The 13,232-nt window shown below is 40.6% G+C and overlaps 1 protein-coding gene across 4 annotated transcripts in view; it reads right to left on the reverse strand.

Moving 5' to 3' along the window:
- Positions 1 to 13,232, reverse strand: part of Map4k3 (mitogen-activated protein kinase kinase kinase kinase 3) — a 141,008-nt gene that overhangs the window by 126,949 nt on the left and 827 nt on the right. The window lies entirely within an intron of this gene.

Consider the following 13,232-nt stretch of genomic DNA (forward strand, 5'->3'; position numbering starts at 1 on the left):
CATGCTCCCACAACCTGAGTCACAGATTCTTAGGGAGGAAAAAGATGAAATAAGATAAAAATCTACCATGATTAAAAGCCAGCCCAGCACATGGAACAAAACCAACAAAGATTAAACCTGCCAAAACTTAAAATTATAGAATGACACTTCAAAAGAAAATGTTAAAGAGTAATTTTTAAAAGTCAAACATAAGAGGAGTCAAAACTTAAGTTATACAAATGGTATACACAAATTTGAAATTTTTTAAAAAAAATAAATTCTAGAAAGATAATCATTATAGTGTTAAAAAGCAATGGTCACCATGTCCCTCCAGGATCCTAAGTCAAAGCATTAATTCAAAGTATATGGAGATGAGACTGAAGAGATGGGTCAGTGGTTAAGAGAACTGGCTGCTTTTCCAGAGGCCCTGTGAACCTACATGGCAGCTCACAACCTTCTGTAACTCCACTTCTAGGGCCTCTAGCAGCCTCTTTTGGCCCCTCAAGGACCAGGCATACACACATTTGATGGTTCATAGACATACATGCAGAGAAAACACACATACACATAAATAATAAAGTTTTAAAGATAGGGGGAAAAAAAACAACATAGAATAATGAAGAGAAGTGAGATGGGGAACAGAAGGAGTAAAAAATATATATACCAGTTCACAGTTTTCTAGGGCTAATGAAACATGTTACTTGTCAGATCCTACTTAGAAGTCTCACACAATATTGTGAAACTTCAAGATACCAGAGGTGAAGAAGGCAATTTCCAAGTCAATCAGGGAGAAGAGACAGATTAGCTACAAGCTACAGATGAACTGACAACAGGCAACACACAGAGCGGAAGGAAGGAAGGAAGGAAGGAAGGAAGGAAGGAAGGAAGGAAGGAAGGAAGGAAGGAAGTCTCAGCAAATTACAATGCAGCAGCAATGACAAAAGAAGGATATTTGGGACTGAGTTTACCTCACTTAAGAAACTGGAAAAATAAGAAAGAAAACCCTTACCAAACATCTCTTCAACAAAGAATAGTTCAGGAAGGACTAATATGGCAGGAGAAACAGCAAGCCAAGAAACTAAGTCAGCATGAGGGCATTGTCAGAGACAGCCATCTCTAGACAGGGGTTCACGAAGCAACCTGGATCATTCATGAACAGCACAGAACCAAAGTAAGACATAGCACACACACACACACACACACACACACACACACACAGAGAGAGAGAGAGAGAGAGAGAGAGAGAGAGAGAGAGAGAGAGAGAGAGAGAGAGAGAGAGAACAGAGGGAGTAACTGGAGTTACTGTCCTTGCAGGGACTTTATGGGCAACCAACAGAACGATAAAAACAAAATCTAGAACCTCTAGATGTTGAGGAGGAAAGAATTCAGTAAGAAATCTCACTAAATACTAACCAACAGCTTGCCAGGAAGGTTAGAAAGAGAAGACTAGCACTAATAAATTTGGAATGTGCTACAGTATAAATTCAATGTGTTCCCATGTCTTTTCAATAACTTACTACAATCATTCATCCATCGAGGGAGGAGGGTGCATGCCATGGTGTGCTTATGGAAGTTGAAGGGCAACTGGTCAGAGGTCAGGTTTCTTTCCACCAGGGGGACTTCAGGAATCAAACTCACGTCATCAGGCTTGGTGACAAGAGCCTCTACCTGCTGAACCATCTGACCAGACTTGCAAATTCTTAACTGCCACTCACCTCTATCTTAGATTTCTGAAACATTATCTATCTTATTTCCCAATATGCCTCTTATTTAGAAAAGTTGCCAATTATCTTTGCCTTCAATCCCACAGGAGTGTGAGTGAGTGTGATAGATAGATAGATAGATAGATAGATAGATAGATAGATAGATAGATGTTGTAACATGCATGTGTATGTGTACCTTCCTTGGTTACCCTCCCACTTATTTCTTTTGAGACAGTCTATCACTAAACCCAGAGTTCACCAACTAGATTAGACCATCTGGCCTGCCAGCTCCAGGGGTCCTCTATCTGCCCAACACTGGACTCACAGGAGTGTGCCCCTGCACTTGCCTTTTATGTGGATACTGGAGGAATCTGAACTGGGATCCTCATGCTTGCACAGGAAGCACTTCACCAGCTGGGCTCGCCACCCAGCAGACATCCATTCTTCTGAATGACCTCACAGTTCTTCACACATGCAGACCCAATTTTTCTGTAAGTACTAATCAAGTCCAGTGTTTCCAGGAAGCCAGCTTATCTTTGTCTTAAATTCTGTAATCTAAAGCTTTACTGTTGTCCTCTAAGTGTCCAACTTCTACCTTAGAAATGTTACTTAGATGTCTTTTTATTCATATTGTTTTCTTATATGAGAGCATGAGCTACTCAAGATTGGAAAGGAACATAGCTAAACAATCCACTTAGCTGGGCTACTTATTTTTCCTATAAGGATGAAGCAACCTTAAAGTGCATTTTTCCTTCCAAAGCTTAAAGAAGATGAAATTTGCAAAATGTGCACATATAAATATAACATCTCACATATAAAAATAAGACAAGTGTATAAGGCCATTGTTTTCATCTTTGACATTACAAAGCGGATTTTTTTAAATAGTCATTTTTCTAGTCTTTTCATGTCTGCCAATTTTAAAAGAAGTCCATATGTTCGGGGCTAAAAATGAAAAAGGTTAAGCCAAAGGAAGTCAGGCATCATTAGCACAGCAAGGACTTTAATACGAACTGAAAATGTGGCTCATACAATAATTAGTGAACTATCTTAAGTATCCCACAATTACTTTGCTGTAGTATCAGTAGAATAAGCTATGGATAAAATTTATGAATTAAATGAGGTTTTTAAAAGATCTAAATAAATAGACATATTGCACTCATAGATGAGAAGAGTCAACAATGGTAAGATCTTAATTCTCCATAAACTGATCTGCAGATCCCACACAAAAATTCCAGCAGACTATGGATGTGATAAAATATTGCTAAATGATACTCCAGGATTTTTTTTTTTTTTTATGAGTGCATGCACAAGCTGGTAAAACCTGACTGAGCTTTAGTCAGCTGTGCCAGTCAGGATATGGCCATTAGGCCATAAAATTCCAGCAAGCATTTATGTTTACCTTGAAAAGTGATCCTAAAATGTGTATGAAAAAGCCAAGGATGTAAATAGACAAGGAAATTTTGAAAAGCAGAACAATACTGGAATGTAGGGAACACCCTAACCACGCCACCATGGTAGTCCCTTCTTCCCTTTCATCAAAGGCTTGCTCTACTTACTCCGTTCCCTGCCAGCTGGCTAGGTTGCTCTGTAAGTAAGGCATCTCCCCAATAAATACCCTAATATCTTTACCTGACTCCGTATTGTTAATTCACCCTTTACTGGACGACACACACTACCTGATTTCAAGACTTTCCAAACTACGGTAACCAAGACAGTGAGGTAGCCACAAAAGTACAGAGCACAGCTAAGCAGGGGAAAGTAACCCAGACAGAGTCCAGATGTGTACAGCTAATGGATTTCCCCTGAGCTGCCAAGCAATTCATCCAGGATCCATTTACACCCAGGGTCAGAAGACATTTCATGATGTCAAAAATTAGAATTGTGACTATAGGTAGAGTGGAGTGGGGTGGCACTAACATGTTGGTTAACTGGGGAGGACAAAGATATGGACATGTTCTATATTAGTGCGAGATTGGTTTGCACCTCTGTATACATTTGTCAGAAACCATGTAACTGTAACAAATATACTCTGTATTTCACTGTAATTTTATAAAAAAAAAAACTTATCTATTTGTTTATGTGTATGAGTCCCTGCCTGAGTTTATGTACATCATGTGCACACAGGTGCCCTCAAAGGCCAGAGGGTATCAGATCACCTGGAGGTAGGCCTGAGATGATTTTGAGCTTCTTGATGAGGGTGCTGGGAACTGAACCCAGGTCCTCTCCCAGAAACTAAGCACTCTTACCTGATGTGCCATCTCTCCAGTCCCATGTAATTTTTAAAAAATATACAACAGTAAACAAATTTGTAAGATATTTGTGTCTCAAAAGTGGAAGAACATATATCACATTAAAAGTATTTATTTATTTAAAAATATTATTTTAGTTTTTATTATTTTTATAAGGTATATATGCTATAATCAGAACACAAAACATTTTTATGGCAGAATAAAAACACCTCACCTGTGCCCTGCTGATCCACTAAGTCCTTCTAGAAATTACCCTCTGAATTTGTAGCACTTTTCAAGGAAGCCAACTTTTCATATCATCCTAATAATCCTTCAGTCCAAGAAAGGAACTGATCTTTGTGCAAAGCCTTATAGAGGATTGGGGCTCCAGACTTTTCTTCTGACTCTTTACCTCTTGGCTGCTGTAATCAGAACAAACCTCTCTTGCCACACACTACCACAGCCATGATATACTGCGCCTCAAGAGCAGTCAGGCGCAGTGACCACGCATGGAAACCTTTCAGGCTATGAGCCAAGCTAAGCCTTTCCCTTCTTTTGGTTGTTTCATTACAGCCACAAAGTTGGAACACTTCTACTTACTTTACTCCAAAACTTGTAACAGTCTCAGTATCCCTGAAACTTCCTCAGATTCTTTTTGGTCCAGAAAGTCAAAACTATTTTCAGAACAATACAAAAATGCAATTTGCCACCATGACTCTAGCGATGTGCCTTACTTAGCACAAATCAAGGAAGTAGACAGAAAATAACTACAAGTCACTGTATTCACTGCCACACACTCAGAGAAAGGAAAAAACGTGTTTTTACAAAAGAATGTCCTTGTCAGAGTACAAGTCCTATGAATTTTATTACATCCTGACCATGGAATACATGCCACTTTCATTTTCCATGTTATAAACTAGAAGTATACACAAGACACATCTGAAGCGCCACAGCTCCTCTGCATTTGTGAGTTGCAAGCTGAACTAGCCAATTCTCCATGATATACCAGGTTTATTCAAAATGACTACCAATAAACTGTGGTTGTTCATCACTGGGTATATGACAGTTTCTTCAAAATGAATTAAATCTGTCATATGAATGAAACAACTGATAGCATTTGTGCAGTCAATGCATCTAGCAGTTTAGATTCCTGGGAAATACAGTTCAAGACCCTGCTACTGAGAGAACATAAAAGCCAGTTTGGGCTGGTTGTTGCTGCCTTTAATCCCAGCATTCAGGAGGCAGAGGCAGGTGGATCTATGTGAATTTGAGGCCAGGCTGATCTACAAAAGTGAGCTCCAGGACAGCTAGAGGGCTGTTACACAGAGAAACCCTGTCTCAAAAAACAAAAACAAAAGCCTGTTTGGGGGATCTGAAGAAGACCCAGATAACATAGGAAACCTGCATTTTTCCAAATGGCCAAAGCGTGATGATAAAAAGAATCATGCAGGATGACAAAGGAAGAGAACATAACAGCAACAGACTGACCATCACACCTCATTCAATTTTTGCTTAGAAAGGTTACTTTTCATTAAAATGTTATTTATTCTAAGGTAACAGGTTTATTATTAGCAGTATTTTAAAATATCTCATATATACTTGCTACTATAGTAAACAGCAATGGCTATCACTAACAACTTCAGGGTTCTCTAGCAAGTATTTCTGTCCTTCCTCTCAGATGCATTCTCATGACTGTTAGAATACTACAGGACACTTCTAGCATCAATCCTCCCATAGGAAAGCCTTCTGTGCTCCCAGCGGCCATGCTGTAGCAAACCCATGTCCCCTGGCTTTCATTAAGTTTGGCCCTGCGTTATCCACCAACCCTTTCGACATGCTCCATCCCAAGTGCCTTCCATGCTGGCCAATCCTCTCCTTCAGTTCCCAAACCTCTCCTCATCACTACACTCACCCGGAAGGCTGCCCACTCTTTTCCCTGCCCCCTCCAAGCTATCTAAATATTGCTGGTTCTTTGAGACTACCAAGCAAAATGGACAGAGCCTTGAGCGTGTATCCTTTAATTTTAAGCAGTCAAGGGAGTCTTCAGTTAAAGAAAGGTAGAAGATTAATACAGGGGAAAAAAAAATCTTACTACTTCAAATTCCTAAGAAGAATTTAAACAACAACAACAATAAAAATGTGCTACTGAAAACCCGCCATGAAGCTTCAGGACAAAGGCAGCCAGTGATGTTGCACTGAGAATCCTAACCTATAATCTCAGATTGAGGTAGCTGCAACCAAAACCAGCTTCTTCTAGATTATAAAAAAAGAACTGTAAAAGCCAAACAACAGCAGAAAGAAAACATGATTCCATCTCTTGAATTTAAGGTTTGTTTTTATTTTTGTTTTGTTTTTTTTTACCATATTGGTAAACAAAGTCTTTTTTCCTAAAAACTCAATCATATTTTCAAACAAGTAAGAGCCAAGTGGTGTGTTTATTAGAGCTGAGAATCCCTTATCAAGTACTTTTAACCAAAATATTTTGGCTTTCTCCAAACATTGGAATACTACATATCCATAGCGAGATCTTGGGGACAGGACCAAGTCTAAACATGAAATTCACTTGTTTCATATGCACCCTGTACAAACAGCCTAGAGGAACTGTTTACTCAATGTTACTCCATGTTTCTCAGCAATTCCAGCTGAAACCATCCAATGAGAGCAGGATTGAATTTCCCACTGTGAGATCAGTCAGTGCTACACTGCTTTGGATTTTGGAGTATTTTGTATTTCAGACTTTTTGATTAAGGGTATCAAACCCACTTTTAGCCACTAAATCTATAGTGTAAAATGACAATAACTTCTCATGTATATAGTAACTCTTGAGCCTTGCTTAATATATAGAAAACACATTAAGCCTACGAACTTAACTTAGGCCTTAAGATCCTAATGCCTAAGTCACTCTGTATTCACAACTGCCAGAGCCTTGGGACTAACCCAGGATCATTCCTCTGCCGTGATTTCTGCCAGTCTAAAACAAGGATCTCTATCCTTCCACTCATGTAGCTGTCATTCCTCTGGTGTCGCTGTACTTTTTCATTCTAGATACTACCTGAGACTCTACGTATCAGTAGCTCTTCTAGGCCCTCAAGATACAGCACTGAATCAAGCAAATCCATTCTAGGTTTATGCCCTATAAGACAAGACAGGTGGTAACATGCTGTAATGAGAAAATCAGAAAAATGAGCAGAGCAGACCTGTCTATGAAAGTAACCAAAAGAGCTCAGTGCTCGCATGGGCTTCTCTGAATGCTGAGAGCTGCTGGGATGTGCAGGCTCATCTACGTGGAGGGCACTAGGTTGGTATCGAGAACCATCTCAAAGGAACTCTCTGATCAGATGCTCATATCCCAGGGGAAAGGGGCCTTCCTCTAAGACGACAATCCTATGTTGGGATCTTTTCTCATTCACTTTTGGTGGCAAATTTTTAAATTCTCATTTACTTGTATTTCTAATGGAGGACACCACATATTCCAGTTCTACCAAATCTAGATCTTTCTCAGATAGACATACAGTGGTGGACAGTAAAGGACAGACTTATTAAAGCTGACATCTGAACTTGCAAACACTAACAATAACAGTAGTTTTTTGGTTATATTACTCATTACCCTGAGACATGATGACAATGAAAAGACAAACCTTATTGATGCCAGGCAGAGTCAGAGAGTCTAAGTAGAGACAAGAAGTGCAAAAGCAAAAGGTAGTGTGGGAGTAGCACTAAAAACATGTAGTAACACAACAATTGGCCATGACAATCCTAACACTTTCCCAAGGTCACCATTACAACTGAAGGACCTAAGGCACAGAGAGAGGGATGAAGTAACTGGTCTGGTGTCATGGAGCTAGTAGTGGTAATAGCAGGCAGCCTGGCTCTAGAACCCTGCCCTTTAAATTGCCATGATGCCACAGCAAGGTCAGCTGTGGATAGATAGTGTATGGGGCATCCAGGGAATCCTGAAGCTAGGACAAGGCTGACTGTGAGAAAATGAGGACACCTGTGAAGTTTTGGTATCAAACCATAACTAAAAGTAGGCACACATTCTTACAAATACTATGTACCAAACCCTGTCATTTTACCACTCATAGTCCCTAATACATCTCCCTTTATATTAAAGTTGGTCAAAGTATGATAGCTGTTCAATCCTTTCTCGAAAGAGAATTTACTAATTATTCATTTCAATACAGAATCATGCACTGAGTGTGCATTTGCAGAAACTACACAGACTAAGCAAAGATGGGAGACAAACACTCCATTCAAGGAATGAGACCTTTTATCTAAATCTGATAATCTGATTTTGTTTGCTTGTTTTTAAAAAAGCTTCCTAGAGAAATTACCCTCAAACCTGCCTCCCTGTTTCTTCCTACCCCAGTCAGCCCCTAATGCTGGAGACCACGACCTCATGGACTTCAGATGAGAATCTTTGAAGTTCATGACCATTTCCTCTGGACTCTGGTCTCTCTAGACTTTGCCTTAACCACACTGCAGTCTTTACTTCCGAGGCAATGACTTTCAAATACATGTAGATTTTTAAAAAAAGATTAATGCCAACATTTCCAAACCATGCCCAATGTGACACTAGTCCTAAAGAGAAGTAATAGATATTATAGAGAAAAAGAGTCCCAAAACCAAACTAAGCTTAAAGTTTGCTGGGTCAAGCAAAGTTTATCAGTTTTAATACAAGTCTCCTAAATCTCTGTTGTTGTTGTGGAGCATGTTTGTGTAGACTAAAGGAAGACTCTATGGGGTTAGTTTTCTCCTTCCACCTTTATATAGAATCAACCTCATGCTGTCAAGAGTTAGGGCAAGCTCTTTTTACCTGCTGAGCCATCTCACTTCCCCTTGAGTCTTTACAATACCCATGTTGTGGCTTTCCCGGACCATGCTTAGGAATCACCTGTGCACAGACTGTGACTAATGCCTGAGAGTCTAATCCAGAAGTCAGAGGAGGCTCCAAGGACTCAAGCCACGGCATACTCAAGCCATAGCATACTGTCAGAACTGAGGCCTAATGGGTGATAAGATCAGCACAAGGCAAAGGGCTAGCACTCAAGAGAACACAAGGTTTGGCACACAGCTGGGAACAGCCATGAGACTACAAAATACATTTTCTAAAATAAACCTAGAAAAGCAAAGACTTCAGAGTAAGAATAATTTGAACTCAACTGGAAAGGTGTCATGCCTATGAAAAGATGGTACAACTCGTGTGCAGATACAAGATGCAAACAGGTTGAACTGTATGGGACTTCCTAGTTTCTCCAAGACACTACGTTCTTCTTCCAAATAACGACCTATGGTCATGGACCTCATTGAGAATGTAAAGAATGCTTACACCCATTCCAACCTTTTGACATGTGACACAACAGTCATCTAAAGGTTCACAAGAACCACTGGTGGTGCACCCTTTAATGCCAGCACTTAGGAGCAGAGGCAGATGGATCTCTGCGTTCAAGGCCAGCAAAGGCTACACACAAAGAAACCCTGTCTCAAAATACAACAACAAAACAAAAAAATCACAGAATTAATTTAATAATGAAAAAAAGATTATGCACACATACTTCATAACATATTAAGTTTATGATTTTGTGTTGGGTTGTATTCATAGCTAGCCTGAGTCATATGGGTTCCATGGCTGGACATGCAGGCTGGGCCATTTCACAGGAAAAAAAAAAAAAAAGAAGAGAGAGAGAGAGAGAGAGCACATACAACATAAAGTTTCTTCCTTTCAGAGCATTTCATGAGCCTCTTGAGACCCAACCATAGAGCTCATATGCTGGTCCTGCAGTCCCAAGGTAACCCTGGTGCAAATGCTTCACTTCATGTCTGATGAAGTCTGCAGTTTTGTGTCCCTTAAAAGATACTATTAGGGCTGGAGAGATGGCTCAGAGGTTAAGGGTATCAACTATTCTTACAAGGGTCCTGAGTTCAATTTCCAGCAACCACATGGTGACTCATAACCATCCCTGGTGTGCAGATGTACATGAAAGCTGAAGTTGTATACATTATAAATAAATAAAATCTTTAAAAAAAGGTACTATTAATTTCTGTTTTGTAAACTGCTCTCAGACAGTGCAGACTAAATGGACAATTGCACTGGCTAAAGGAAAAAGAAAATAACATTTGTTGGGTAAAATTCAAGTCATTTACTCAGCACCAAAAAGCAGATGAACCCGTGATGTTAACAATAGCCTCACACAAAATAGTTCTAAGATCTAAGTTCGTTTTATAAGCTGCACTGATGCTGGATCCCAGCTCGTCAACACCCTGGTTCAGCACTCTGTAACCAAGCTACAAATACAAAAACTGTGTTACTGCAGTGGGTGGAACAGTTTTCAAAATAAAAATCCCTTAAAACACCAACCTTCCAAGAATTACTATAATTAGGTCTGAGTTACTTACTTAATAGAACCACTCCATTTTTAGCACCTGTTCACCGGCAGCTTAAGAAGAGAAGAGAATCCCCTGGCTTTTGGAAACATGATGCACTTTTCTCCAGCTCAGCACCACCGTGTGTGTTAGAAACATCTAACAGCAAAACAAATGTGGCAAGAAAATGTGCATCTTCACTGCATGCCTTGGTTGTAGAAGAGACGCAAGTTCCAGCTTTGGGTTGTTTAGCAGGCAGGAGGTATGGTGCCAAACACCACAGAGATGCTGGGCTTTGGGTCTCTGGTGATCAAAGAGTCTGGCAGGCAGGAATCAAGCATCTATTATCTGATGTCCACTGCCAGGCTACAAAAGCACAGGAGGCCTGGCTGCATATCAGGAGGAAGGAGTCACCAAACAGCCACACTAAGCTCAGAGTGTGACGACAACCCAAATGCTGAAGGCAACATGCGCTTCAGTTTCTTCCCTGGAAATTCAGTAGGAAATAATCTGCCCATATCCATGTTTACAGAGACAGTGCTTCCTGCTGATGGAGAGAGAATACAGTCTCCAACTGTCCAGCTTTGACATCTACCAACTTCAGGAAGTTATTTAAACCTCCCTATTCTTGCTTCTTTAACTGCATCTACCCCACAAGGTAGTTGTAGGACTAGGGAGGAAACTTTCAGAAAGTACCTGCCAGACAATAAGCACTCCATCGATGTTAGCTGGCATCATCTGTAATGGTTGACAAGATTAGTCAATTTGTCATACCTCTATTACATTAGGTGTCCTTCCAATTTTTTTTTTTCTTTTTAGTCAGGTAGGTTTACTTCATCGTTTGTGGGTTTGTTTTGAGACAGCATTATTCTGTAGCCCACACTTACTTGGAACTCACCATGTAGCCCAGGCTGGTCCTGAACTGGTGCCCAGCATTCTCCTGCCTCAGCTTCCCCAAGTGCTGAGATTACAGGCATGTGCTACCAAACTGACTTCTTGGTTTTTTTGTTTGTTTGGTTTTGTTTTTAAATACTGTAAATACCTGGCTAATTATTTTCATCAAGAACCTACTAGTACTTGCCTGTAATTTAGACACAAGATCATCCTTGGCTACATAACAATTTCAAAGTCATCCTGGGCAAAATGAGAGCCATCTCAAGAACTAGAAACACACACACACACACACACACACACACACACACACACACACACACACACACACACCTTACTGTATACATTTCCACTTAAGGCCCACAAAGTTGAACTTTTCATCTACTCTAATTGGACTCCCCCAGACAGTTATTAGCTCTTTGGATTTGATACATTTCAACCTTCTTAGTCAAGACCAAATTCCAAAACATCATTATTCTTACCAGCACTATCCCAACAGCCTACTAACTGACCTTTCCCTCCACACATCATGATAGGGAATACTTTTTAAAATCCAACTATTTATTTTAGAAAGAGATTCAGAGACAGAGTTGCACATGTCATGTAACACCTGGGGAGGCCAGGGGACAACTCTGTGGAGCTGGTGGTTCTGCAGACCTAACTCAAGCAAGCCTGAGCCTCAGCCCAAGTCCAGATCTAAACTGGGCAGTCATGAATGTCTACACCTCTACCATTCAGGGGCAAAGCTGGAGGATTATGAGCTCCAGGCCAGCCTGGGATGCACCGCAAGATCCCCTGCATGGAATGAATGCTAAAGGAAAAATGAAAAGAAAGAAATGACAGCTCAGCAGTTAAGAGCACCTGTAGCCCTTCCAGGACTCTAATTTGGTTCCCAACACCCATCTCAGATAGCTCACAATTGCCTCTAACTTCAGCTCCAAGAGATCTGATGCCCTCTTCTGGCCTCCATGGGCACCTGCAGTGCACACACATCTTTTAAGAAAGAAAGAAGGCATGATGGTGCCTGGTCTTTAATCCAGCACTCAGGAGGCAGAGGCAGGTGGATCTCTACGGGTTCGAAGCCAGCCTGGTCTATAACTCAAGTTTCAGGACAACCAGAGCTATCACTCACTCACTTACTCACTCACTCACACTCACACTCACACACACACACACACACACACACACACCCCTACCTCTCTCAAAAAAAAAAAAAAAAAAAAACAAGATAAAGAGAGGAAGAAAGAAAGAAAAACCCATATCTAATTTCACTCCCATAAGTCCAATAGCTAAAAGGTCTATAGGAACCAGTATATCCATAAACATCCTCTCCATGACTGCTCAGGCTACAGTTTTCTCAGATTCATACTGGTTTCTCTGACTTTTGAATGGTGCTCCCTCTATGTGGTATCATTCCCCTCTTACCACTGCCCTGAGCAATGTCTTGTCATCTTCCAGATCTCGGTGAGAGACTGGAGCACAACAAATCATGTCATCCTGTTCCATGCTAGCAACCCTCACCTTCCTCTCTGAAGCACAAAATACAACTGTCATAAAATGACTGAAACTGCTATTGCAGTTTAATGTTGCTCTTGTCCAAAAAAAAAAAAAAAAAACTAGACTCCAAATGAATCTGGGTCCATTCCCATCTTTAGTTGCCACAACCCAAGTTCACCAACATATGCCTGATAAGTGATGTATACCTTTGTTATTTTCAATACACCTTTGTCTATAGAGGAAAGTGCTGTGATACGTGAGGCAGACAAGCACATCACTCACAAAGGACCCGCAGCACTGTATTGGCTAACTTACCTCATGCATTCCATTGAAGCAAGAACAAAAAACCATTGCTTTAGCATGAGCAAAATAAACTTAAGTTTAATAACTAAGTTTCTCTCTGCATCCTCAGGTGTTCCGTACAACAAGAATCCAACTTCAGCTACCAGTAAGTAGATACGCAACTAAATCAAGACTGCTGCCACATTTGGCACCATCCGCCTCCTTTCTTGGCAGACTCCGAGAGGCCAGGAGTTGAGCTGGCCTGGGAAGAGTGATTTATCCTCCCACA

Source organism: Cricetulus griseus, chromosome 5 (genome assembly GCF_003668045.3).
Source record: "Cricetulus griseus strain 17A/GY chromosome 5, alternate assembly CriGri-PICRH-1.0, whole genome shotgun sequence".
NCBI classification, from domain to species: Eukaryota; Metazoa; Chordata; class Mammalia; order Rodentia; family Cricetidae; genus Cricetulus; species Cricetulus griseus.